The sequence below is a fragment of the Saimiri boliviensis genome, chromosome 1 (assembly GCF_048565385.1).
Source record: "Saimiri boliviensis isolate mSaiBol1 chromosome 1, mSaiBol1.pri, whole genome shotgun sequence".
Taxonomy (NCBI): domain Eukaryota; kingdom Metazoa; phylum Chordata; class Mammalia; order Primates; family Cebidae; genus Saimiri; species Saimiri boliviensis.
This window is the reverse complement of record NC_133449.1, coordinates 42,856,779-42,882,039: the sequence shown is the minus strand read 5'-3', so window position 1 is coordinate 42,882,039 and position 25,261 is coordinate 42,856,779. Positions and strand designations below refer to the sequence as shown.

General features: G+C 46.6%; 1 protein-coding gene across 6 annotated transcripts in view; it reads left to right on the top strand.

The window, feature by feature from the left end:
- Window positions 1-25,261, top strand: part of THADA (THADA armadillo repeat containing) — a 368,932-nt gene that overhangs the window by 338,625 nt on the left and 5,046 nt on the right. The gene's annotated exons all lie outside the window — the stretch shown is intronic.

Below are 25,261 nucleotides of genomic sequence, written 5' to 3'. Positions count from 1 at the left end.
TCAGGCAAATGGTAAGAGAAAGAAAGCAGGGTGGCAATAAAAATATTAGGCAAAGACAAACAGTATGAAGATGGACAGGAAGAGAAGCATTGGATAATGATAAAAGTTATGATCCACCAAGAAAATGTAACAGGCATGAGCCTTTACATATCAGGCAAAATAGCATCAAAATTTACCCAAAAACACTTAAGAAATATTAGATAAAAGTTACTAAAATGCAGCCATAGTAGGATACCTTTCCTTTCTCAAATATAAAAGGTCAAATAAACCAAAGATAAATAAGGCCTTAAAGAATTTAAATACCGTACTTAAAAGTTTGTATAGGTATAAACCTTGTACACTGACAGAAAAACAACCATTTCAAATAGCTATATAGCATTTACAAAAACTGATCATATTTCATGTTACCAGGAAAATTTCCATTTCATAAATCTTACTAGGCCACATTCTGACCAAATTGCAAGCACACTAGAAATTTTAAATAAAAACCTAACAACAAAATGCCACTGAGCTTCACCAAAATGCCCAGCTACTCGGGAGGCTGAGGCAGGAGAATTGCTTGAACCCAGGAGGCAGAGGCTGCAGTGAGCTGAGATCACTCCACTGCACTCCAGCCTGGGTGACAGAGCGAGACTCCATCTCAAAAAAAAAAAAAAAAAAAAAAAAGATTGCTCTCATCTGGGGTTGAGAGCTATGAAGGAACAGGCATGACCATACCAGGTGGAACTATAAATCGGTACATTTTTAGAGAGAGTTTAATGGTATCTATAGAAATAGATATTTAAATGTTTATGCCAACTAAGCCAGCAGTTCCCTTTTAGGAATTTATCCTATAGAAATATTTGCACAAGGGCAAAAAGATATATGTATAAGGTATTTCTTTCAGCGATGTTTATAACAGGAAAAGGAGTAACCTAAATATTCATCAAAGGATTAGCTAAATAAATGTTAATACCTCCACATACTATGCAGCAGTTAAAAATAATGGAGTAAATCGGTATGAACCGATGTGCAAAGGCATCCATGATATATTGTTAACTGAAACAAGCAAGTTGGAACAGAACATCTGGAATGATTCCACTGTAAGCTATAACAAATTATTATTCTCTGTGTTTTTTTTTTAAGTCTAGAAAGGTCCGTATTATAAATGACTGCCTATAGGGTCTCTGCGGCCTGTGGAGGCCTGGCAAAAAGTGGAAATGTGTGAACTGGCAGGACGTTCAGTCAGAGTAGGAGGGACTGGGAGGAAACGGACGGTCATGTGCTATCTCATTTGTAGCCAATGGTTGTGATTCCTGCCAGGTTCCCTGGCCAGCGTTCATGGATCAGCACTCAGGAGCAGTAGCTCTTTGTTTCAGCCTCGGGACAGCCTTTTCTGGCCCCCTAGCAAGGGCAGTAGCAGTGACCCCTGTCACCATCACTTTGGGTCCTCTTCAGCAAGTGCTGGGTGAGCCTGGAGCTTCTAGTTGAGGGCAGCTTCACCGCCTCTCTCCCCTTGACATGGTGAAATGGGCTTCGTCACGTCACTCTGAAACTGATAGCAGTTGACATTAAGTTTAAGACTGTTTTTGCTGGGCACAGTGGCTCATGCCTGTAATCCCAGCACTTTCGGAGGTCGAGACGGGCTGATCACCTGAGGTTAGGAGTTCAAGACCAGCCTGAACCACATGAAGAAACCCTGTCTCTACTAAAAATACAAAATTAGCTGGGTGTGATGATGCATGCCTGTAATCCCAGCTACGCGGGAGGCTGAGGCAGGAGAATCTCTTGAACCCAGGAAGCGGAGGTTGCCTTGAGCCGAGATCATACCATTGCACTCCAGCCTGGGCAACAAGAGCAAAACTCCATCTCAAAAAAAAAAGTTCTATAGTGTTTTTAACACCGTAAAACTTATGGGCTGTGTTTCATTTTGGCTTTGCTGGTTCCTTAGTGCTCCAGGAGGTTCGCTCTCCAACACAGAACCTCCAGAATCTTCAGGAGGCCTCACAGGCCAAGTTATCCATAGTCCCAACGTGAGCCCTGCGTAGAGTTACTCTTTTTAGTTCTTCTGACCTTTGGCAGGGAGAGGAGGCCAAATCAGCCTCAGCTGTACTGGAGAACAGCTGGAAATAAACAGCTAATGGGAGAGAAAACTTGAGGGTTGATATCCTCCAGTTGCCAAGTTCTAGCCTGCCCAGCAGAGTCTCTCTGCTGCTTCACTCTTCATTTCTAAAAGTGCCCTTCAACTTGATTTTCCCCCGGCCCTGAGTATAAATATTGGCCTGGTCAGCCGGGCGCAATGGCTTATGCCTGTAAACCCAGCACCTTGGGAGGCTGAGGCAGGCAGATCACCTGAGGTCAGAAGTTGAAGACCAGCCTGATCAACATGGAGAAACCCCCTCTCTTAAAAAAGAAAAAAAAAAAAAAAATTTTTTTTTTTGGCCTGGTCATCGAGGCCGTCGTCTAAAGAATGATTTGGTCTCTTGTGTAGGATTGCCAGATTTAGCAAATAAAAATACAGGACACCCAGTTAAATGAATTTCAACAAATAATTTTTTCTTTAGTATAAGTATGCCCCATGCCATATTTGGGAATACTTACACTAAAAGGTTATTTGTTGTTCACCTGAAATTCAGACCGACTCAGTCTCGTATTTAATCCAGCCAGCCTGCTCCATGGGCCGCTAGAGCTCTCCGTTTCTAAGGGATGCACCTGAAAGTGTGAGGATCAAGAGCAGTAGAAGGTGTCAGTAATATCCCCGAATAAGCACTGTCCGGGGCGTGACAAGTCACCTCAGCCCCAGAGCCTCCTGAACCTCCAACTCCTCTTTTCTATACCTCCCTGCTGCTCCCGCTGGCTTCTCTGCTTCTGAGCTGGGGCCTCGCTTCCTGCCTCTGGATTTTCTCTCTTTCAGTCTGTGGCTTTCCCCCACCATCACCTCTCCTCTTTTTTCCTCATTTTGCTCTCACTGATCCATAACATGTAATTAAAGTTTACATATTTGAGTGTTGGTTGTAATTACTAGATAAGGTTTTGTGTTCCTTGCTATAATTTAAATAGCAGGGGAATTTAACTTTTTGTGTGTGTTTTATTTTGCTTTTATTGATAGGTGGCCCTAAGTTCATTTTTAGCCATGTGAATCACTGACCTTCACCTTAAGCCGAGAGACCTTCCATGTCTGGAATGAACTCATGCACATCTTCCTAGAACAGGTGCCAGCGGAGGAGGTGGGGAGGGGGATAGATCGAGGTGGCAGAGTGAAGGGAGACGTCACTAGGTTGACCCATTCAGGAAAGGAGGAGACTCAGAAGCCTCCTGTGCTGTCCTGAAGCCCTTTCCTTTTGGAACTGGACCCAGCAGGCCGGGGAGAAGCCCCCTCTCTCCTCAGTAGGCTTATTTCCTGATTCCTTTCCAGTGAGAAGCAGCCTCTCATAGGGAGGCACAGGGCTGGGGGTTAAAGACTAGTGCGCCAAGGGCCTTGTGCCTTCCCTCTCTGCCTTTCCCACTGAGACCAGACACTTGAAGGAGACTCCACTCCGGCCCCTCCTGTAACAGGTAGAGCCTGGACAACTTTCTGACGTCCCCCTGTGTTAGAAGCTTCCGGTTTCTAGTTGCTGCCTTCAGGGACTCCGATGTCTGTTTTTTCTCCCATTCTCTGTCTTTGTTTTTCCATCTCCACTCTCCACCCACTAACAGAGGGACCTCTACCAATAACCAGGGAGGCCTTTTCCCCTCTGGGAGGAAGACTTTGAAGCACAGTTGCCATCTTGGAGAGAGAATACTGATGTGGGAATCAGGGAGCCCCTCTATTCTCAACCTATTTACTTCTACCCTCTTGGCTTGTTTCTCTATAAAATGAAGGTGATTTTGTCTAAATTAAAATACGAATAAAAACAAATGTTGGCCAGGTGTGGGAGCTCACACCTATAATCCCAGCATTTGGGGAGGCTGAGGTAGAAGGATCACTTGAGCCCTGGAGGTCACAACCAGCCTAGGCAATGTAGTGAGACTTAACCCCGACAGAAAAATCACAAGAAAATTAGCTGGGCTTGATAGTACACACCTGTGGTCCCAGCTACTCAAGAGGCTGAGAGAGGAGGATCACTTGAGCCCAGGGGGTTGAGACCAGCCTGGGCAACATAACATAGCAAGACTGTCTCTACAAAAAAAAAACCAAACGTTTAATTAACCAGGAATGGCGGCACACGTCTGTGGTTCCAGCTACTTCTGAGGCTGAGGTAGGAGGATCACTTGAGCCCACCTGGCGGTCAAGGCTGCAGTGACCCATGATCGTGCCCCTGGAAGACAGAGCGAGACCCTGACTCAAAAAGATAAATAAATATAATGTCAAAAAGTGAGCAGCGTCTCCAGTTCAAATGCTAACTGGGTTTAAAAAAAATAGAGGAGAGACAAGGTCTCGCTGTGCTGCTGAGACTGGTCTCAGACTCCTGAGCTCAAGTGGTAACTCCCACCTCGGCCTCCCAAAGTGCTGGGATGACCACAGCACCTAGACATAAGTGTTTTTCTTTTCTTTTTTTTTTTTTTAAATCCTGGAAACCCAGAGACTTGCTGTTTGTTAGAGAAGCCTTTTTGTTCACCAAATTAAGAGGACCTTACCACTTCATTTTGGGAGGAGTGTTTTTATTCCTTCTGTCTTGGATTCAAGAACATCCCGGTGTTCATTCTTACCTCTTCTTACAGGCAGGGAGAATTTAAAAGAGCCTGAAAGAATACGTATGTGCCTCTTGACATTTCAGCAGATGCTTCAGCAGAAACAAGACTGGCTCTTTCAAAAGTTTCACTTAATGGTTTGTGCCTGAGCTGAGGGATCCTCTTGACCCTGTAGAGGAGGCAGCTATGTGAGTTTGAGGGCTACACTTGTCAAATGGCTGTAGTTGCCCAAAGAATTTTGGATCCGATCTCTCACCTGTGGTGGGAATGAAACAATAAAGCCTCACCCACCTGGGGCCTGTTGCCTTTTGCTGAGCGAAATCCTGTCAGCCATTTAGTACAGGCAGAGGCTTCGCCCCAGCTGGAAACCCGATAATGAGTGAGGCCTAAAAATCTGAGCTTCCCAGAGTGTGTGGGAAACCGAATATTAGAGGCCACAGCATTCCCCGACTCCGAGACTTGGATGGACCTTGTGCATTCCCTTGGTTACAGCCCTTTGGGTCTCCAAAAGGCGGAAAGGTTTAGCCAGAGCCTCCTCTCAGCAGTTGCTGGGGGGCCCAATCCCTTGTCACCTTGAAGTTCCGTTTAATCCTTCACCTTCACAGCAGCACCACAGCAGTGAAAACAATGAAAGTCAGCCACACCCGTGGAAATTCATGTTAGGGAAAGAAGGCAGGCGAAGGATCAAAGCCTCTTGTAACCCAAGAATTCCTCAGCAGCTCCAGTCCCTTAATAATTATGGTCTGGAGATTTGCCAGAAAGCAAAACCACTTAGCATGCCATATTTAACAATGAACAGTTTTCTGTGTTCATAATAGTCACTGTGCAGAGCAAATAGGCACCTTGAACAAAGGGTAGGATATTTATATGTGTATATAAAATAACCCGCACCTACCTTAAACCCAAATATGTTTTCAGAGAAGAATGTGGCACGTCCCTCTGCACTGGTACCTGCTTTATGAGTAAGTTGAAGAAAAGCTGCATACTCTGCCCCTACCCCCACCTCTCCAGGTTTTTTAAATGGAAATCTTTGTTTAACCCAGAATCTCCCAAACTTACTAAATAGTTACACTCTTCTTGTTTCCAGCTGGGTCAAGCCATCTTTTTTGGTTTTGAAGTTTGGAGTGTTTTGTCTTGTTTTAAATATCTCCTAACGTTCCGAAAAGCCAGTGTCCCCAGGAACACTTTTTGAGAAGTGACGGCCAAAGAGTGCAGGAAACAAGGATGTAGACCAGTGGGAGGGCCGAGGACACGCGTCCCGGGTCCTGCGGGGAGGTGAGCGAGCTTGTTGCAGGCCCAGGTCTCTCCGTAAGGTTTGAGGAACCTTGGATCCAGGTTCTCCGTGCCAGTTCATGCTCAGTTAGAGCTTATCCAACAAACGTGTGTCATTGGGGGAAATTAGAGAAGAATGGCTGCTTGGAGGAGAGTTCGTTAGAGCCAAACCTTAAAGGATGGGCAGAATTTCAGGGGGAAAAGAAGGGAAAGACAGAGAGCATTCCAGAAAGACGGGTGGCAAAGTGCGAGGCCTGTTCAGGAAAGGAATGTTAGTTTGGTACAAGCCTCGAGCACATGAGTGGAGTGGGCTGAGATCAAACAGGGTGACACAAAGGACCTTTGAATCAAATGGTATTCTTTCAGATGCAAGTGACAGAACGTCCACTTGCCACTTCAGCATAGGGAGGCATATTGGATCACGGAACTGAGAATTCCAAGACTAAGACTGGCTTCAGACGTGGCATAATTCAAGGACTCAAAGAGTGTCCCAAGGACCTGGTTTCTTGCATTTCTCCCTTCTGCTCCTAGGCTGATTCTGTTTTCGATCAGCTCACTTTTCTTGGAGTTTAAGATGGCTACAGCAGCTCTAGCCTTTATATGTTCGTTTACTCAAGTCCTGTGTCAGTATAATCCATTGCATTTTATTGGCTCTAGCTGGGGTCCAGGCCTATACCTGAACTAATCTCAGAGGCCAGATGCCAATGAGGACATCGTATTCCCAGCCTCTGAGGTTAGTTCAGGGATAGGCCTGGAACCTATCTGGGGCAGGTGCCCAGGCCTGGAGTTGAGGGTAGGATTAGCCCCACCCAAACCACATGGACTAAAAGGTGTCGGGGAGGCTGGCTGTCCTGGGGGAAGACTGGGTACAGCTATCCAAAGGAGGGTGAGTAGAAGCTAGGCAGAAAAACAACAGATGTTTGCTGAAACCTGGGATGCCAGGTCAAAGAATCTGGATAACATTTACATTAAAGAACCAGTAAAGATTTTTTAACAAATAAGCGACGTGATCAGAGCTACACGTTAACATTAATTCAGCCACAGTTTAATAGCTGCCATGTGCTTGGCACATGGTAGGCACTTGAATGCAAAAAGAGAGATAGTTGCGTAGCTTGAGAGGGGAGAAAGATTAAAGGTAGGTAGCATTTTCAGGTCATTGTAGTAGTTCAGAAGGGGAGCTAGCAAAGGGAATAACGAAGTCACATGAAGAAAACCAAGAGGTTCCATTGTCATGAAACCCACATAAGGAAAGACTATCAAGAGGGCAGGCTTGGTCACCCATGCCAAACACTGCGAAAGGTCAGGTTAAGGATGATGAGGGTTGAGAAAATGTCATGAGTGACAGTTGAGAAAGAAGGTTCAATAGTGGAAGATTAGAGCCACCTTTAAGGAGCAGGAGACTGGGCACTGGCAGATCACTTGAGGTTGGGAGTTTGAGACCAGCCTGAGCAATATGGAGAAACACTCTCTCTACTAAAAAATACAAAATTAGCTGGGCATGGTGGCACATGCCTGTAATCCCAGCTACTCGGGAGGCTGAGGCAGGAGAACCGCTTGAACCCGGGAGGCAGAGGTTGCAGTGAGCCGAGATCATGCCATTGTACACCAGCTTGGACAAGAGTGAAACTCCGTCTCAAAAAAATTAAGTAAAGAGGTAGGCAGAGGGGCCAAGTGTTGACCGCTCTATTACATCATCTATCTTCTCATCCTCCCCAACTGAAACTCAGCAAAAAAATGTGCTCCTTTCCCTGCCCACATCCTTCACGCAGCACCTTATGCCTCCTCCATGACCTCTGTCCAGCCACAATTCCCTTTCCTCCCAGGCGTCTTCAGGCTCTCCTTCTCTCCCTCCAGCAGCTCCTTCTCATAAAAATGTTTACATCACTCCCCTGCCCTAAAACCACATCTCTTAGACTCTGATCTATCTTCAAGCCAATGTTTCAAAAGAGTCATTAGAGAAATTTTGACTTTGAGGAGGACGGAAGTTTGAGCTTATGTTGAATGTCCTTACAGAAGTCAAGATGATCTGTAAGAATGCGTGGTTAGGGAGTAAAATGTAGGGACAGGGAAAAAATTGGAACAGTTTATATAGAGGTTCAGTTAGGAATCACCAGAATAGGAAGGAAAGAATTACCAGAGGACACGGAGAGTCCAGCTGAGATTAAACAATATGAATTTACAGAGTTTCATCAGCAGACCGCCGCTGCTCAGCTGGAATTGGTGGCTCAAAGTCGGACAGTAGGTTGGATTTAGGGGAGAGGTGGCTAGAGAGCATTGTTGAGCTTGGTGGCAGATCAGATTGACAAGGGCATTGAGGACTAGGAGAATCATCACAGGCCCAGGGAGTCCTGGATAATGTAGAATAATAGCCTGGGAGAAAGGTCAAGGTCAAGGATGTGGTCAGGATTGGGGGACGTGGGTAGTTTCTGTGGAAGAGGTTGTGTTCTGTTGTGTTAGGAATATTAAAGAGGCCATATGATATGGGAGCCATTGTGTGTAGACTGTGTGGCTTAAATCCCAAATCCTAAACTGCATCTCTCTGTTATACCCCATTATAAAATGGGGCTCAGAAAACCTACTTTAAAAGGTCATTATTATTAATATATATGAAGTACATATGATAGTGCCTTACACATAATTACCACTAAACATTCACAATGATTCTGAGGATGTTGATTTCAAAGTGATGATAAAACTTAGAATTTGAGTTCTTGAGTTGAAACCATTCTAAATAATGACAAGTTCTCAGATGTCATGGTGGTTAATTGAGAATAGAGTAAAATCAGAGATGGGGAGTATTTGAATTGAAGAGGCTGAAGAATGGCGAAAGCAGTTACTGGGAGGGACATCTTTATGGATGTGGAAGTCACAGATAGGATGGCCATGATGCAGTCATTGAAGAACAAGAATGGGGAGGCGGTTAGTATGAACTTCAAAAGAGAGATTGTGGGGGAGGCAGGGAGATTGTCTAGGAGTGGCAGAAGGAATGTGCTGTTCCATCCAAGTCAGAGACTGAGGGACAGAAGGAACAACCCCAACTGGAAAGTTAGGAGAATGGTAGCTTCTGCGAGGAGGAAGAAACATGGAAAGGATGACACCTATGGAGAATCTGCTCACAATACGACAGATTTGGATTGAGGGGAACTATTTTTTCCTAAGAGCTTTTGAGCAAAACGATTCCCTGATGATGGGGACATGTCTGAAAAAAGTCATGAGGAGAGGGCAGGAGGTAGAAAGGAGGTTTTGGAGTAGATTTCTGAGAAAGCCAACAGAGGGAGGCCCTGTTTCCTCACCTTGATTGTGAGGTGTGTGACATGAGGCAAGCTGGCTCAGGCCTGTGGGCTGGTGCTGGGCATGCCCCAGGTGGACACAGCTCCCTGCCACATCTCCCACTCAGGAGCACAGTCCCACAGTACCTTGGATTGCTGTATTTCCCAGACCGGTGTTCCGCACACCAACAGAGAGAGGAACCAGACCACGAGAGCTGGGATTGGGGGTTTCTGCTTTTCGGGAGCAGAGAGCAACAAATGGGTTTCAAGGAGAGGAAGCAGGACACCAGCAGGCTTCGAGGCTGCCTTCTCTTCCAAGAGTGCTGCTCTGTAATGTAATTGTATTTGGACATTTTTTCCACATGATGTCAGGGAGTAGCCTCCCTTAAAAGCCTTCATGAGAAAGCACAACTATAAAACAGACTCAGGCAGTGAAATGGAAACCAGACGAGTGAGTCTCTGTAACTTGGGTAAAGAGATTTCCCTGCAGCTTTGTGATCTGATCTGATCTCTGCTCTCTGCATAAAACTGTGTTTCACAGGATCCCCTTACATTTGAGTCTTACCATGCAGGTGATTTTGGATGTGAAATGTCTTGCTTTATTAACAGAAAGCAAGGGTTCCCTTCTCAGTGGCTGTGCAGACCACCCTCCTAGGCTGCAGCCTTTTGAGTCCTCGTGTCCTTGTGTGAGCCCAGGCCCCAGCAAGCAGGAAAGGAGGGCTGACCCCTTTTCACTCTTGTTTTAACCCCTCTGTTCACCTTCATCTGTCCATCCGTCACCTCCCTTCTTAGGGTTAGTCTTTGGAGAATGTGTCCTGGGGAGAAATATTCATTGAAGTGGGCCCACTTTCCTGCCCACTCCCTTTGCTTTAAAGCCTCAGGAGCACAGAATGAAATTACCCATTGTCTTCTATTCTTGACACACTCTCCTGCTCATCCCTATAAGAGTTCTTTCATTTTATTTTATTTTAATTTAATTTTTATAGAGGAAGGGTCTCACTGTGTTGCCCAGGCTGATCTCAAACTCTTGGGCTTAAGGATCCTCCAACCTTGGCCTCCCAAAGTGCTGGGATTCCAGGTGTGAGCCACTGTGCCCAGCCCCTTTCTTTTTTTATATTTATATTTTATTGAGATGAAATTCACATAAAATTAACCATTTTAAAGTACACAGTTTCAGTAGTGTTTAATACTTTTACAGTAGTGTGCAATCATTACCACTCTCTAATTCCAGAATGGTTTCATCACTCCGCTAAAAAACCCTGACCCCATTAAGTAATCACCTCTTATCCCCCGTCCCCTGGCAACTATCAGTCTGCTTTCTGTCTCCATGACTTTTCCTATTCTAGTTATTTCATATAAATGGATTTATATATGACCTTTTGTGCTTGGCTTTTTTCATTAAACATAATGTTTATGGGATGGGCGTGGTGGCTCATGCCTATAATCCCGGCACTTTGGGAGGCCGAGGTGGGTGGATCACGAGGTCAAGAGATCGAGACCATCCTGGTCAACATGTTGAAACCCCGTCTCTACTAAAAATACAAAAAATTAGCTGGGCATGGTGGCGCGTGCCTGTAATCCCAGCTACTCAGGAGGCTGAGGCAGGAGAATTACCTGAACCCAGGAGGCGGAGGTTGCAGTGAGCCGAGATTGCGCCATTGCACTCCAGCCTGGGTAACAAGAGCGAAACGCCATCTCAAAAAAAAAAACAAAACATAATGTTTACAAGGTTCATCCATGTTGTAGCATGAATCAGCACTTTTAATTCTTTTAATGGCTGAGTAATATTCCATTGTATGGCTGTTCCACATTTTATTTATCCATTCATCCATTACTGGATGGATATTTGGGTTGTTTCCACCTCTTGGCTATTGTGAATAGTGCTGCTATGAACATTCATGTATAAGCATTTGTTTGGATGCCTGCTTTCAGTTCTCTTGGGCATGTACCTAGGAGTGGAATTGTGGGTCACATGGTCATTCTTTGACTTATTGAGGAACTGCAGATCCTTTCTGGATGACATCCACCCCAGGTCTGCTCTGACAAGGTAGAGCAGGTATGTTCCACCCTGTCCCCACCTCCCGAGACACTGAGAATTGGCACAATGTCATCATTCTGTTAGACCTGGAAATAAACGGAAGGAAAAAGAGTATGGTCACCAAAGAGATGCTGGTAATAGAAGAAAGTAAGTTTGGATGGGGGTGAGAAAGGGAGGGGGTACCAGGAAGATTCAGGGTCACTTGAAAAGATTTGACTAAAAGGAAGAACATAAGAGAAAGAGACTCAGCCACCCAGAATGAAGGAAATTGTAAGCCTAAAATACCCACGGCTGCTGCAGCCAATCCACTAGGGTTACAAGAGAGCTGTGACCTTAAGGGGCCGGGAAGCCAGGGACAAAGAGTCTTTAATGTTAAAGATGTCAGCCATTTGGGCTTTGTGGAAGCACTGAAGGCTTTTAGACTGAGACGTAGTCAGGTGAGCATTGTCTTAAGCAGGTCACCCTGACCACAGGGAAGGGAAGAGCTTGGAGTCAAGACAAAACTGGAAGCAAGGAGCCTGTTTAGAAGGCTGCCATTATCGGCTGGGCATGGCGATTCACACCTGTGACCCCACATTTTGGGAGGCTAAGGTGGGAGGAATACTTGAATCCAGGAGTTCAGGACCAATCTGGACAACATGGCGAAACCCTGTCTCTACAAAAAATACAAAATTAGCTGGGTGTAGTGGCATGTGCCTGTAGTCCCAGTTACTCAGAAGGCTAAGGTAGGAGGATCACTTGAGCCCAGGAGGTTGAGGCTGCATTAAGCCGTGATTGCACCACTGTACTCTGGACTGTCTGGGCAATGTAGTAAGACCCCCATCTCCAAGAAAAGAAGACTACCATTGTTCTGAGAGGAAGGGTGGTCAGGATGGACCAAGGAAATGGCAGTGGGGATGGAGAGGAGACACGTTTGAGAGGTACTTAAAAGGGAGCACAGTTGTCAGGACGAGTAACTGTGGCTACAGAGCTGAAGGCAGAGCCTGAGATGCTGCGGAGAAGAAAGGATAAAGCAGGAAGCAGCAGAGGAGGGAGCCTCAGAGCCAGAGAGCTCCAGAGCACTGCACACACTGCCCAGAGAGCCCAGTCAGATGAGAGCTCGCAGCCAAGAGCGTAGGGACAGGAAGGCTGTGGAGGCCCCCGGGCGCTCCCCTCAGTGACGGCTACATGCAGAGGAGACTTGCCTCCTTTTTCTTCCTTCATGTGACAGAACTTTCAAAATGGACTCCGCGTGTTTTGACTTAACATTTTGACTTGGAGGACACTGTGACTCTACATAAATGCAAATTTCTAATCTGAATTATATGAACATTAATTCATTTCATCAAGAAATTATTTTCCATTGTAACTCCAACAGTCCAGTTTAAATCCTTCATCAATTTTCTATATGGAGCAGATGCAGTGGCTCCCACCTGTAATCCCAGTGCTTTGGGAGGGCTAGGCAGGCAGATCACTTGAGGTCAGGAGTTTGAGACCAGCGCGGCCAACATGGCAAAACCCTATCTGTACAAAAAATCCAAAAAAAAAATTGGCCAGGCGTGATCACAGCTATTTAGGAGGCTAAAGTGGGAGAATCACTTGAACCCGGGAGGCAGAGGTTGCAGTGAGCCGAGATCCTGCTACTGCACTCCAGCCTGGGTGACAGAGCAAGACTCTGTCGATGTATGTGTGTGTGCACATGTGTGTGTGCATGTGTGTGTATATATATAAATATAGACACATGCATATTCTATACAGAGCAGTGAAGCCATTTCCTAATGTTCTCCCTTATTTTCTTAAATAATCAACTCTTTTTTTGTTTGTTTTGTTTTAAGATAGGGTTTTACGCTGGCACCCAGGCTGGAGTGCAGCGGTGCAATCACAGCTTACTGAAGCCTTGAACTCCTAGGCTCCAGTGATCCTCCCACCACAGCCTCCCAAGTAGCAGGGACCACAGGCATGTACCACCACAGTCAGCTAATTTTTACATTTTTTTGTAGACACAGGGTCTCACCATGTTGCCCAGGCTGGTCTTGAACTCCTGGGCTTGAGTGATCCTCCCACATCAGCTTCCTAAAGTGTTGGGATTATAGGCATGAGCCACTATGCCCAGTGCTTTTGTTCTTTTTGGTTTTTTTTTTTAGATGGAGTCTGGCTCTGTTGCCCAGGTTAGAGTGCAGTGGCGTGATCTCGGCTTATTGCACTCCCTGCTTCCTGGGTTCAAGCGATTCTTGTGCCTCAGCCTCCCTAGTAGCTGGAATTACAGGTGCCCACCATCACATCTGGCTAACTTTTATATTTTTAGTAGAGATGGGGTTTCACCGTGTTGGCCAGGCTGGTCTGGAACTCCTGACCTCAGGTGATCCACCTGCCTTGGCCTCTCAGAGTGCTGGGATTACAGGTGTGAGCCACTGTGCCTGGCCATGCCTAGCCTTTAATAGGGATTTTATTTTTATTCAAAAATTAGGCCGGGCTCGGTGGCTCAAGCCTGTAATCCCAGCACTTTGAGAGGCTGAGGCGGGTGGATCACGAGGTCAAGAGATCGAGACCATCCTGGTCAACATGGTGAAACCCCGTCTCTACTAAAAATACAAAAAAATTAGCTGGGCATGGTGGCGTGTGCCTGTAATCCCAGCTACTCAGGAGGCTGAGGCAGGAGAATTGCCTGAACCCAGGAGGCGGAGGTTGCAGTGAGCCGAGATCGTGCCATTGCACTCCAGCCTGGGTAACAAGAGCGAAACTCCGTCTCAAAAAAAAAAAAAAAAAAAAAAAAAAAAAAAAATTTTAGTAGGACTTTTCATACCCAGTTTTAGACCTTGTAAGTTTTTTGTGTTTATTTCCACCAAGTCACAATTTTCCCCCAGTCATTGTTTGGTTGTTAGTTGCAGTTTTCAGTATTACTAACAAAATGACTTGTGGGGTCAGTTACTGGGAATTTTTTCATGTACTACCATTTTCAGTGTAGTCTGATTCTCTTCACTAGTGACATTCACTGCAAAGTAGAAAACAGCCTGCTTCTTCCCGGAGTCCCTTCTCCCAGCCTTTCCACTGAAGGCCTGGTGCTTAAAGGAAGGGAAGTTTTCTGAGCAGTGGACCCCTGGGGTCCCAAAACCCTCCTCAGATGCTGCTCTTAGCAGGTAATTTCAAGCCTCCTGCAACAGTTTGAGCTTTCCTCCTTTTTAGTTGACCCAATACCCAGAGTCTCATTGCCCTCTAATCTCTGACTTGTTCTCTCTTCTTTGGCGTGTTCCTGAAAGAGGTTTTCTGTGGACCTCTCTCTTCTCTTACCTGCCCCAAGGCTTCCCCACACTCGGTATCAGCCTAGGGCCATGTCGGAGGTAGTTTTCCATGCCTTTGGGAAGTGTACAGTCTCTCCAGGGAGGCTGCTGAGGAGTGTTGGCCACCCAGGACAGATAGGAAAGGCCTTGAGAGGGCTGGAAGTAAACTCCCTTTCAAGATACAAAATTCCCAGAAACTTCGAAATCATAGGTGTTTTAATTTTCAACACTGTAAATCTTAAAGTCACATGGTGAGTTTAAAAGTCATTCATACCTTGATTTGCTCGTTACATTACCATATACTGTGTTTGTTCTATTTAGAGCCATAGAAGCCTAGGTGTGAGGTAGGGGTGCCAAATAAGGGAACTTTCTGGATTCTATATAAGGCTGGAAGGCGGTAAAGACTTCAGGAGAGAAACATTATCTTCTTGAATTTTTCTGATGTTCAGTTTCTGGTCTTCAGTTACACTTCAGGACCATCTGCACCACTACCTCCCATATCCCACCAGTGTGTTTTGGGAGCCAGGCAGTCCCCTGTCTTGAGTTTTGTGCTGTGTTTACAGTACCTCAACTGGGCACATTCTTCAAGGCTAGCACAGTGCCTTTTGCTCATGACAGCTCTGTTGAAATGAATCGGTTACTTGCTTTCTTCCTCTCTGCCACCTCAAGCCCTGAATAAGCTCAGAGGGTGGAGGGTGGTAGTGGGAAGCCGGGCAGGTGATGCTGAGGGCCAGGGAAGCTTCACAAAGAGCTCAGAGGGAGCCAGTGAGTCTTAGGAGCTCAGGCCAAGAAGTTGTTTCCTACAAAAGGAAGTTCCAGTAGTGAAGTAAGCTGAAGAAAACTGAAGTGACTTCAAGGAAAAGAGAAAGAGCAGTTTCAAGATCCAGGGTGGTCAGTAAGGAATGTGGAATGTGTCCCCAGAGCCGGTGATGAACTCTGCCCAGGCAGAGGGAGAGGAGGCTGATGGAAGGCAGACCTCAAGTTGTCCAGCACTTACTAGTCTGTGGAAGCCTCCCTCACTGGCTCATGACATGGGCAGGGAAGAAAGAAGAGGGCTGGGTGCTGCCGTGTCCAAGAGGAGTGCTCAGGGTGAGTGGCCACGCAGATAGGAATGAAGTGCGAGGCACTTACCACCTGTGCAGAGTTGGAGGCAATCAAACCCTCTGGGAGTCTCTGCAGAGTGAAATCACCAAGGAGCAGAGGGAGGGGCTCATCTGCTGTGGAGGGACTGACTTTGCACGTTGCACAGCAAGGGCATGACACAGTTCAGGCCAAAGGAATCATCACCAAATGCAAGAATGCCAAATGCAGGCCAAGATGGCTGGACAGGGCCCATTGTTTGCTCTGCTGTCCCTTCACACACCAGGGCTCCAAGGACTGGCCATCGTTACCTGCCCTGGAATAGCCACAAAGCCCATGTGCTCAGCCCATGGGTGCTGTAACCCTTCCTGCTGAGCTCCAGAGATTGCCTAAGAAACAGGAGTGAGTTGCACTCAAAACTGGGTATAATAGAAGCACCCTGAAGGGCTGGAGGCTGATGGGTCAGCTCCAGGCTGTAAGCCCCCTGGAGAACTAGGTCTTTTTCCCAGATGCTATTTTCTGAGAGCAATACTTGTTTTAATCCATTCCTTATTTGTTGGTTTTGTGAAATAAACAAATGCAAGTATTTTTCTAGGGTTTGAGCTGAGTATGTTGTTAACTGGCTATAATTTATCAGCCCCTTTTTGGTGATGTCCCTATTGAAGAAGAACTCTTATGAAAAGCTTACTTGTTTTCATTCAGACTGGTTGTATCCATTTGTAAAATCAGTTTAGGGGAAAAAAATTTATTTACCCAGTGATTTGAGGTGGGCTCACATTTAAAAAAATCAGTTATTTTAGCTTTAAAAATAAAGATCTTTTGGAATGTATTATTGATTAAAAATAATAAATATTTTGAAATTATCTTTTCTTTAAAATGAAAACAAAGGATTTGCTAGGGTATTTCTGGTTTCATCATCGGTCACCAGGAAGCATGTTTGCATCAGGCAGTCACAGGTTTTAGGCACATAACACTTCTATGGAGTTTGGGAGCTGGACTTGCAGGAACTCTGGGGAACCCAGGCCATTTGTTCCATTTGAAAATGGCTAAAACATGAAGAAAAGGCAAATTCTTAACATTTTAAAAGGTTCTCTCTCAAGTAGTTTTAAAATTTCAAATGATGGCATTGTATCCCATCCCTTCAGACCTGGAATCACATTTCCCCCTCAGGACAGAAAGGGCTCTGCGGAAGCTGTGGCCGGGAAGGGGCTGCGTCTCACTTGTGGCCACTGCTCTGCCCAGGAGCTGTGGGTGAAGGGTGAGCTAGGGGATGCCTTTCAGAAAAAAGGAGATGAGGAGATGAGCCCCCCTCCACATCTACCCCAAAGAGAGACCAGGGTTCTAGACTGACCACTTGCAGAGACGTTCACGAAGGAACTGTTGATGGCGGTGCAGGATTGGAGGGAGGCCTGCAGCAGCACTTCTCGTCCTTGCCACTGTGGCACTGATTGGGGTAGTAAGGCTGTTGTGAACACTGGAGGACACTGAGTAGCATCACTAGCCTCTACCTACTACATGCCAGTAGCACCACCTCCTCCTAATTGTGACAGCCAAACATGTCTCCAGACACTGGCAGATGTACCCTGGGAGCAGTGTGCCCTCTGGCTGAGAACTGTGGGTGAAGGGAAGCAGTAGTGATGCTGAGGCATCTAGAGAAGAGCAGTAGGAAGCCCTCCCCACCCTCTGGCTGAAAGAGAGAACTGGGAGAGCAGAAGTCGGGGAGGAGGGGCTGCCTGCAGGTGTCCAAGGCATGGGGGATGCAGCCACTGCTGGAATCTTCACAACTTTCCAGGGAGGGTGCAAGAAAGAAATACTCCCAACTCCTCTCTCTTCTACTCTCCCGTATATCAGTGTTCCCTTTCCATTAGGAGAATCCAGCTAGAAGCCTGGTGGCAAGGACATCTGGGTAAGGCAGTCTTTAGAGATCAGCATCCTAGGGCACTGAGCAGGATGGAGAAGGGCAAAGAATGGAAAACAGAATTATCAGTCTGTTCATCCGTCTGTCTGTCCATCCATCCATCTGTCCATCCATTCATTCAGTACTTACGAGCAGCTTAGCAAAGTGGTCAAGAATGTAGGTGCTGGACCGGGCTCAGTGGCTCACACCTGTAGTCCCAGCACTTTGGGAGGCTGAGGTAGGTAGATTGCTTAAGCTCACGAGTTCAAGGCCAGCCTGGGCAATATCGCGAAACCCCATCTCTACCAAAAATACAAAAATTACCAGAGCAGGATGGTGTGCCTATATAGTCCTAGCTACTTGAGAGGCTAAGGTGCGGACCAGGCGTGATGTCTCAAGCCTGTAATCCCAGCACATTGGGAGGCCGAGGCAGGCGGATCACAAGATCGGGAGATCGAGACCATCCTGGCTAATGGTGAAATCCCCATCTTTACGAAAAATACAAAAAATTAGCCAGGTGTGGTAGCACACGCCTGTAGTCACAGCTGCTCAGGAGGCTTAGGCGGGAGAATCGCTTGAACCCAGGAGGTGGAGGTTGCAGTGAGCTGAGATTGTGCCATTGCACTCCAGCCTGGCGACAGAGCAAGACTCCGTCTTTAAAAAAAAAAAAAAGAGAGAGAGAGAGGTTAAGGTGAGAAGATGGCTTGACCCAGGAGATGGAGGTTGTGGTGACCTTAGACCATGTCACTGCACGCCAGGAGCCAGACCCTGTTTCAAAAAAAAACAAACAAAAAAAAAACCCTGTGTGTGTGTGTGTGTGTGTGTGTATATATATGCTGGAGTCAGATAGGCCCTACCACTTGTGACCTGTATCCTATATGATCTTGAACAAGTTATCTAAATAAATCTAAATCTCAGTCACCTTGAGTGTAAAATGACAACAATAATTCTATCTACCTATGTGACCTTATTGTTGTAATCTTGGATTTTTCCCCCAGCGGGGAAAATACAAGTCACATGTAAATTGCATAGTATCAGACCACAATCAAGTGCTAAGTGGGTGGTATCTGGGAAGTACCCAGTGTTGCTTTTATGCACAGTACTGGGAAAGGAAAGACACGGGGTTCAGCCACAGAATGCACCCCTCAGCATCTTTGAGTGTTGCGCAGATAGAGCAGAGAAAGAGGTCCCAGTGGGCTGAGAAACACCACAGGATCTGCGTTGTGTTCTGAGGGACAGGCCGGCAGGCTAAGTTACAAGGAGGAAGAAGGAACACCAGCATGGGGAATGGCAAGTGAATCAAAGCCAAGAGAGTTGGAGGGAGGGGAAGGCCCAGATCGCAGTAGGGGGAGACCACCGAGAAGAAGTTTGGCCGAGGGACTCGTGCTCTCTCCTGTAAAAGGAAGGGGAGGGCTTGGGGCCAATTGCCTTCCTTAGTGTTATTGTATCATTACATAGGGGTCACAAAATCCCATGTCCACAGAGACCAGGCAAGCGAGCATGAGTGTGAAAGGGGCGCGGTGGGAGGCGGTAGGGCGGTCCCAGGCTGGAAGCACAGCCGCCTTCTGTAGGCGTGGCCACCACCCTGCTCCAGATAACCATTGCCGTCCTCTAATGCAGACCTAGAGATGTCAGAGTCGAATTTTCTGAATTTTCAAAAGATGCTAGAAAATTGGATCTTTATAAGAAACGTCCTGTTTTTTAAGTCCACGTAAGCTGTAATAACAGTTCCTTTGCACTCCTGTCTAGACACTGCTGATGGGTCCCGACAGCGGTGCAAGAGACCGTTCAATACAGTTTAGCTGACCCAACTCAGCCTAGAACCCTAGCTGTGTGTGTTTGGTTGGGTTCTGCTTCCAAATATACATTCTTTTAAACAGTAGGCTCTAAGACTTAAAATAAAAAGGAGGGGAGGCATGGTGGCTCGCACCAGTAATCCTAGCACCTTGGGAGGCATAGGTGGATGGATCACTTGAGCCCAGGAGTTTAAGACCAACCTGGGCCACATGGAAAAAACCCGTCTCTACAAAAAAAATTCAAAACTTAGCGGAGCATGGTGGTTTATGCCTGTAGTTTCAGCCACCCAGGAGGCTGAGGTGGGAGGACGGCTTGAGCCTGGGAGGTTGCTGCAGTGAGCTGTGATTGTGTCACTGTACCCTAGCCTGGGCAACAGAGTAAGACCCTGTCTCAAAAAAGTAAACATAAACAAAAAGGAGGAAGAGGGGTCCACGTGGGTCAGGTGAAGTCTGAGTTCCCCCTAGACTTTATACTATGGCCAGGTAGGGAGTCGGGGAAAGGGATGGCTGTGGACAAGGGCAGAGAGGGAGGGTGAGCCATAGTCCTGGTGCTGCACATGGCCCTGGCACTTGGCCCAGTGCATGCTGGGACTAGGGCTGCCCTTGAGAGCTCTAGCCAGCACATTTGGTTCTTCTTTGATGACATTTTTTAATTTTCAGATAAAGAACAGAGACTAATACCACAAACACCCATGTTTCCCAACCTAGACTTCCTACTGGGTTCTTTGAAGCTGGGAGGACCATCCCCCTCCATTCCTTAGGACCCTGACCTTCCTCTGGACCATTTGTCTCCAGTAGGGGTCAGCTGGGAGCTCTGATCGGTGGTAAAAGTTGAAATGATGGCATTTGATGGCATGGCCATGAATGTACTCACAGAGTGCCCTGCCTGGAATCCCAGCTCTGAACTCTGATGGCCCTGGAAGGTGGAGAGCCCTGGCTAGTCTAGGAGTAGAGGGTAAGGGAAGGCAGGGGACAGAGAGGCTTCTGGCAGCACCAGGAAAAGTTGAATGGCAGAGTCAGCTGAACCACGCTTGTTTTTCATGGCTAAAGTTCAGGCTCTTGCCCTGCTGAGGGGAAGTGAGGAAGACCATGGAAAAGACTAGAAAGAATGAGGTTATCTGGAAACAGCCTCATGAAACCTGAGTGTATTTTTTCTCAGAAAAAAGAAAGCACAGTAACACTCACTCCATCAAACGTTGCCTTTGCTGTCCAGTCCTCCCTTCAGTGAGTAGGCAGCCTGTCTCCCTGTGGTCCAGGCTGGGGGTCCTCACTTCCTTCCGGTTGTGCATGCCCTCTCAGCTGCCCTACTTGGCCGGTCCCCTCTGTGAAGCCTCCTCCCCGCTCCACATTTATTTTCCTTTCTGTCCCTTCATTACCCCTGCTCATGATGTAATTCATCTGTGTCACACACCATCTTCGACTGCTTCCTAACACTCGGTGTGGGTCAGCTTGCCTCTGACATCTCTTCGCTGTCTGAGGGGAGGGAGTGGGAGGTTTTCCTCATGTTTCACACAGTGCCGTCCACACACAGGTGATCAATAAATACTTGTGTGTAGATAAAATATCAGATTGGTGGGTGAGTGGGTAGATGGGCGGTGAGTTGGTTGGATGGCAGGGCCACCCAGCACCTTGGCCAGCCCCACTGAGGCTGAGGGATTTTTCAGATGCCTGAAGGAACATTCTCCAGACCTAGGGAGAGGAAGAATTCAACCCATCGCCATTTGCACAGCATTTACTGTGCTGATTGCCCTCTCTTGAGGAGGACTAGAAGGCAGACTTGATCAATAGCCTTAGTCTAGAAGGCATCTCCCCCACAATACTTTAAAATCAGACCGTGGGCTTTTTAATCCATGGTCTGAAATTATTTTCAAGGTTGGCACCTGGAAAACATCCACTTTAACATCTTTCAGTCAGTACAGTTGAAAGCAGCCTCAAAGCCTGTGACTTACCTGTCTACCTGCCTAGAAATAAATAATCACTTCCTCTAGTTGGATTTGTAGTGGAGCCAGCACACTGCATGAGGCCTGGGTTGTCACCTCCAGCCCTGGGGGCAGGGAGACCTCTTCATGAAGGCAGAGCAGAAGCACCAGGGAGTATCGGCACATGACAGGGTTTCCGATAGCTAAACGTCTGCCAGATGGAGAGCCCTGATGTGGCTGGGCAGCAGCAAGAGGAAGGCCATACTGCAGCATCCCTGAAGCCTCTGGTTTGCTTCACTCCTCTGCAATCCCAGCGAGTTATCCATTCACAGGGATAGAAGGCACCAGATTAACCAATTCTAAATGCTGATCTGTTGTATTTCCAACACGATTCCAAATGACTGCATGTTAATCCCCCTTATGCAGGCCTAACACAGACATAAGTGTGTACCAGCAAACCTCACCTATTTGAAGCACTCCAGGAAGATTCTAGGGCATATTTCATCTTGCCCTAGCAGTGTAGCTGGTGGGAAGAACAAGCTTGGAGATGATTTATTCCCCACACTGACGTCTTCCTCTCACCAACCCCCAGCTCCCACAGCTCTTGGCATCTGGACAACTCCACTGAGCACCTGATGGCCCTGCTGTTGCCTGGGTGTTTGTCTTACCTTCCCACCTAGACCACCTGCTTCTTCGTTCCCTTTTATGGCTGATTACTATTCTGTCATATGAATTTACAACCACATTTTATTTATCCATTTATCAGTTGATGGACATTTGGGTTATTTCCACATTTTGGCTCTTATCAACAAGGCTGCTTTGAACATTCAGGTACAAGTTTTCGTGCAGACATGTCTTTTTCTCACTCTTAGATACATTCCTAGGAGTGCAGTTGTTGGGTCATACGTTTAGTCTTTTGAGGAGTACTGCAAAACTGTTTTCCAAAGTGGCTGCACCATTTTGCACTCCTACTAAAAATGTAAGAGGGTTCCAGTTTCTCTACATGTTTGCCAAAACTTAACTTTTTTATTCCGGTCATCCCAGTGGATATGAAGTGGAATATGACTGGGGTTTTGATTTGCATTTTCCTGATGGTTAGTGATGCTAAGCATCTTTTCCTGTGTTAGTTATTACTAAGTATTAAGAGTTCTTTATGTAGTTTAGATACAGTTTCTTGTCAGATAGGATTTTTACCTATTTTCTCCCTTCCTGTGATTTGTCCTTTCATTTTCTTTTGGTGTTACTTTGAGGCACAAAAGTTTTCCATTTTGACAAAGCCCATTTTTTTGAGATGAAATTTTGCTCTGTCACCCAGGCTGGAGTATAGTGTCACAGGCTCACTCACTGCAGTCTTCGCCTCCCAGATTCAGGCAGTTCTCCTGCCTCAGCCTCCCAAGTAACTGGGACTACAGGCACATACCACAACACCTGGCTAATTTTTGTGTTTTTAGTAGAGATGGGGTTTCCCCATATCGGTCAGGCTGGTCTTGAACTCCTGACCTCAGGTGATCCACTTGCTCCAGCCTCTCAAAGTGCTGGGATTACAGGCTTGAGCCACTGCACCCATCCTGACAAAGCCCAGTTTTTCTAATGTTGCTTGTGCTTTTGATGTTATATCTAAGAAATAGTTGCCTAATTCAGGGTCATACAGATTTACTCCTGTGTTTTCTTCTATGAGTTTTCTAGTTTTAGCTCTTACATTTAGGTCTTCGATACATTTTGAGTTAGTTTTTTTTATATAGTGTGAGGTAGGGGTCCAACTTCATTTTTTTACATGTGTATATCCAGCTGTCCCAGGACAACTAGTTGAAAAGGCTGTTTTTTCCACCCAGTTATTTTGGTACCCTTGTCAAAAATCATTTGACCATAAATGTGAGAGAGTGTTTCTGGACTCTGTTGATCTGTGTCTTCCCTTATGCCAGTATCGCACTGTCTTTATTCCTACAGCTTTGTAGTAAGTTTTGAAATCAGCAAGTGTGAGTCCTCCAATTTTGTTTTCTTTTTCAAGATCGTTTTGATACACAGCAGATTCTTTTTTTTTTTTATTATTATTTTGTAGCAACAGGGTCTTGTGTCAAGTGAGCCTTCCACCTCAGCCTCCCAAAATTTGGGGATCACAGGCATGAGCCACTGAGCCCAGCCTCTCGGCAGATTCTTAAAACACACTTGTTGCTTGGTTACTTGCTTTCTTGTTTCCTTGATGGACTGGCCAGCCTGTGAGAACCTAGCTGGCCTGCACGCTTAAGTGAAAAATTCCTCTTCCCTACTCCAACCTCCCTTCATAAGGCATTTGGCCAGTAGAGATCTAGGCAGTTCTGGCTGAGCTGTCTTAATACAGGGCAAGGCAATAAAAAACATTTGGCAGGTTGCATCTGGTCCCTCAAGCAGGAGATCTAAATCCAACTCATCCTTCCCCCACCCTCCCCAAAACATCTCAGCGTTCCTTCCTCTTTCCTCCTTGCCTTGCAGGCTTGGAGTCTGGGTAGTTAGAGTTCTATCTAGACCCACTTCTGGCCACATCACACCAGCTTTTCCCTTGTGCCTGTAATCCCGCCACTGTCCTGCCCCTTCCTAAGCATGACTCAGGGCAAAATGGAGTTTTGCTCTTGTTGCCCAGGCTGGAGTGCAATGGCACAATCTTGGCTCATCACAACCTCCGCCTCTCGGGTTCAAGCAATTCTCCTGCCCCTTCCTAAGCATAACTCATGGCAAAATGGGCAAAATGGTACAGGATGGAAGTAGGGTTAGTGCAGCAGTCTGGCCTCCCTAGTGGCATCTCCAGTCACCCCCATAGGTTCTTTATGGACTCAACAGAGTGTCACTTAAGCTGCACGTACTGATTTTGCTGATGGATGATAACATTTTCTTCCCTGTTGGGCTTTCAGTCCTTGCCTTAAGGAGAACGTAAAAAAAAGTGATGGGAGGCCAGGCGCGGTGGCTTACGCCTACAATCCCAGCACTTTGGGAGGCTGATGTGGATCACCTTTGGTTGGGAGTCCGAGACCAGCCTGGCCAACATGGAGAAACCCCTTCTCTACTAAAAACATAAAATCAGCCGGGTGTGGTGTCAGGCATCTGTAATCCCAGCTACTCAGGAGGCTGAGGCAGGAGAATCGCCTGAACCCAGGAGGCAGAGGTTGTGGTGAGCCAAGATTGCGCCATTGTACTCCAGCCTGGGCAACAAGAGCGAAACTCCATCTCAAAAAAAAAAAAAAAGTGATAAACCTACTGGGTGCAGCAGTTCATGCCTGTATTCCCAGCACTTTGGGAGGCTGAGGTAGGCAGATCACTTGAGCCCCAGGAGTTCAAGACCAGCCTGGACTATGTGGCAAAACCCTGTCTTTACCAAAAAAAAAATACAAAAATTAGCCTGATTGGTGGCACATGCTTATACTCACGACCACTCAGGGAGGCTGAGGTGGGAGGATCACCTGAGCATGGGGAAGTCAAGGCTGCAGTAAGCCACTACACTCCAGCCTGGGTGCCAGAATGAGACCCTGTCTCAAAAAAAAGAAAAAAAAAATATACCACCAAGTCTGACTTACTCACCTCCATTGTCTCCCTGCAGGGTAGTGACAGTCTGTGCACTGGAGATAGACTTAGCCCAGCACCACAGCTACCAGCAAACTTGGACCAGTTCCCTAACCTTTATGAACGCAGTTTCCTTGTTGGATAAATAGGTATACCTCCCTTATGGTATGGCAGAATGGCAGGAGCGATTAAGGATTCAGTAGGAGCAAAGCGTTCATTATCGATAGTAACACTAGTTACTGTTCATTGAATGCTTTCTTTGTGCCAATCTCTATGTTAGAGTTCAGATTAGATCAAATGGGATGAAGGAAGAGATCTCATGATCTCCAGCCATAAACAGGGATGTCCTGAGCATCTGCTCCGTATTGAATCCTATGCGGGTCCTCATGTGTGTCTTTAATTGTTTGGGGGTTTGAAAAGGCCACCTATGCAGGGTGTGAGGGAGCATCAGGAAGAGTAGCTGATGAATGCTGGGCTTAATAACTAGGTGATGGGTTGATCTGTGCAGCAAACCACCATGGCACATGCTTACCTGTGTAACAAGCCTGCACG